This window comes from Petaurus breviceps, unplaced genomic scaffold, assembly GCF_028583685.1.
Source record: "Petaurus breviceps papuanus isolate PSGF00001 unplaced genomic scaffold, PetGlider_PUasm1.0 98, whole genome shotgun sequence".
NCBI classification, from domain to species: Eukaryota; Metazoa; Chordata; class Mammalia; order Diprotodontia; family Petauridae; genus Petaurus; species Petaurus breviceps.
The window spans coordinates 30,637,132-30,640,744 of record NW_027187460.1 but is presented as its reverse complement, the minus strand read 5'-3'; the positions used below and the strand labels follow the sequence as shown (position 1 = coordinate 30,640,744).

Here is a 3,613-nt window from a genome sequence, read left to right as displayed (position 1 = left end):
CTCTACAATCTTGAAAAAAAATGGACATTTGACAAACTGAAAGACTTTCAGGTATTTGTAACAACAAAAATCACACTAGAACTCAACGGAAAATTCAATTTAAAAGATACAGAATATATATATGTATATATGGAAAAGCAATAAAATTCTACATTGTTCTGTCTTCTCAAATCCTTTGCCATTTAGTCCTATTGTCATTCACACCTTCCCAAACTCTAGGGCTGGATTACTTCTACTATCCTCCTTTACTCTTTTTTTTTTTTTTGATTTTCCCATAGGTTTATTAGACATAGGCCCCTTCCTCCTCTCTCATACCTGCCCCCCCCCCCCCAGGGGGAAAAGAGATTAAGAGGAAATTTGGGGCAAGGGCCACTACCCAAGAGGGGCAGAAGCCTCCTTCACCATATGGAGGTTTGCCACCGGAGCAAAGAAAGCAGCAACATTGTTTGCCTAGTTGTTCTTCGAGAAATACTCCTTGCTGTCTTCGACATTGGGCTTGATAGTATCTCCTCCAGGCTTCCAGCCTGCCGGGCATACTTCTCCATGCTCATCTGTGAATGCTTGCACTAGTCGCAAAGCTTCATCCACTGAGCGCCCTACAGGCAGGTCATTGACAGTGACAAGGCCCTTAGCATCAATGATAAAGAGGCCCCTGTAGGCAATGCCTTCATCCTCCTTCAGCACCCCATAATCTCGAGCTAGGTTTCTGGTTACATCTGCCAGCAGGGGGATCTTCAAAGGTCCCAGGCCACCCTCTTTTCAAGGGGTGTTGATCCAGGCCAGGTGAGTGAACTGGGAATCCACAGACACACCGAGGACTTCGCAGCCCAGCTGATGGAAATCAGAGACCCGATCACTGAAGGCGATGATCTCGGTAGGACGTACAAAGGTGAAGTCCAGTGGATAGAAAAATAGGACCAGATACTTCCCTTTATAGTCTGACAACTTCACCTCCTTGAAAGCCCCATCGACCACGGCAGTGGTATGGAAGTCAGGGGCCGGTTTTCCAATGTGAGCATTTCCAGAGGACATGACTGCAAGGAGGGCGGGCTCCAAGCCTACAAAGACAGGCAGCGTGCACTCCCAGACCGCAACAGTAGCAGTCAGGAAACCAGAAGTATGACCCCCTCCTTTACTCTTAATTAGATGTTGCCCAATGGAACTGGAGGAGTCACATAACTGGGTTGATTGGGTCCATAACAGATTTATATTATCTAAGCTTTCGCTTAGCCAATCCTTTTACTCCTTCCTACTTATCTATCACTTCTGTCCTCAAGCCTTCCACACCAACTCTCTCCTTATGTCTTCATCTTAGTTGAGGACCTTGCCTCATACCTTACTGGGAAAATAGAGGCTATTTGCCATGAGTTTCCTCCTCTTCCCTTCTCTCCAACTCAAGATCCTTTGACATCATCTCTTGTTTTCTCCTTACTACAGTCTTTGATGAAGACATAACCCATCTCTTGCCATGTATACAAACCTTGGTCTTATCTTCTCCAGTCTTCTTTAGCAGATTACTCTCACAATCATCCCACTCTCTCTAATCTTCATTCTTTATCTACTAATTAATTACCTTCTTCCTACAAACATACCAGATCTCCTCAATCTCTAAAAAAATGCTCATTAGACTCTGCCTTTCCTTAGGATATTATTCTATATCTCTAGTCCTTTTTTCAGCCATCCCCCCCCCCCCTCCGAAAAAGGTATCTACCCTCATTGGCCTCCACTTCTCTTTTCTCTCTTATTTCTTAACCCTTTGTGATCTGGCTTTTGACCTTATTGTTCAACTATCAATGATCTCATAATTTCCGAATCTGATGCACTTTTCTTAAATCTCATCCTTCTTGATGTTCTATAGACTTTGACACTGTTTGACCACTGTCTCCCCTTGTGGTTCCTCTCCTTTCAAGGTTTTTGTGACACAAGATTTTTGTTGTCTTTTGGATATTTTCCTATCTGTTTGAATTCTCCTTCTTAGATTCCTTTACTGGATAATCATCTTTATCCTTCTTTCTAATTGTGGGTATACTCCAGGACTCTGGTCCTGGCCCTTTTATCCTCTCTCTACACTTCTCCTCATCAACCTCTTTAACTATCATTGGTTTAATTATAATCTCTGTTTGTGGCTTCCAGATCTCAATAACCAGTCTAATCTCCTAAACCCCTGTCCCAGAATTGCCAGTTGCCTCTTGGAGATTTTAAACTAGATTTCCAGTATATGGCCATATGAAATACAATATATGTAAAACAAAACTTGTTATTTTTTTTGCCCCCACACACCAAACATCCCTTAAACTCCCAAGGTTGGTATCATCCTGGATTCCTCACTGTCACTCACTTCATCTATCCAATAAATTGCCAGGTCTTGTCAGTCTTATTTGGAATCTGTTCCCTTCTTTTTGCTCACATAATTGCTTAGCCCTCTACGGATCCTCATCACCTCTCACTTGAACTGTTTCAATTGATATCTCTGCTTCAGCGTTCTCCTCTCTCTGATTGAATCTTATCACAGTGGCCAAAATGACTTCCCTAAAGCAAGGGTCTAATTGTGTCAGTTCTACTCTATAAACTCCATTGATTCCCTATTACCTCTAAAATCAAATAAAAATCAATCAACCAACAAGCAGTTATTGCCTAGTATATGCCATGCATTATTCAAGGCACTGGGGATATGAATATCAACAATGATACTCTGTCATTTAAAGTCCTTCACAACCTGATTCCGTTGTACCTTTCCAACCTTATACATTAGTTCCCTTCACTAATTCTATTTTAGCCAAATCAGCATTTACATTGTTCTTCACACATGACATACCAGCTCTGGTCTTTATATCTTTGAGCTAGCTGTCCCTCTTGCCTGAAATATTCTCCTTCTTTACCTCTGTTTTGCTTAGTCATATCTGACTCTTTGTGACCCTTTTTGGTGTTTTCTTGACAAAGATACTGAAGTGGCTTGCCATTTCTTTCTCCTGATCAGTTTACAGATGAGGAAACTGAGGCAAACAAGATGAAGTGACTTGCCCAGGGTTACGTGACTAGTAAATATTTGAGGCCAGATTTGAACTCAGGAAGATGAGTTTTTTTTACTCTAAACCCCAAACTCTTTCCACTGAGCCACATACCTGTCCTTAGGATACTTAGTTTCTTTCAAAATTCATTTCTCATGGAGCTATCTACTTATAGCCTTTCTTCATCTTCCTAGCTGCCAGTGCCTAGAATCAGGAAGATCTGGGTTCAAATCTTACCTCTGCTTTATCTTGATCATCAGCAAGTCATTTAACATTTTCTGAGTGTTAGGCAGTGCTTTAACATTATACATCGTAGACTGCTTAATGGAAGGAATTCCAACATCAACAAAATCAGAGGTCAGGCAGCAAGCATTTATTAAGCATTTACTATGTATGTACCAGGAACAGTTTTAACCACTGGGGATGTAAAAAAAAAGGCAAAAGCCAGCCCTTGTTCTCAAGGAGCTATAATCTAGGGGAGGAGACACCATTTAAATGATTAGCAACAAACAAACTAGAAGGGAAGTAGATGAAAACTTAACTTCAGGAGGGAAGGCACCAGCAACTGGGGGAGGGAGAAGTGGGTAGACTGGGAAGGCCGCCCA

General features: G+C 41.8%; 1 pseudogene; it reads right to left on the bottom strand.

The window, feature by feature from the left end:
* Positions 1 to 244: 244 nt before the first annotated feature.
* LOC138155942 (peroxiredoxin-2 pseudogene) lies at positions 245 to 1,138 on the bottom strand (annotated as a pseudogene).
* Positions 1,139 to 3,613: the final 2,475 nt, after the last annotated feature.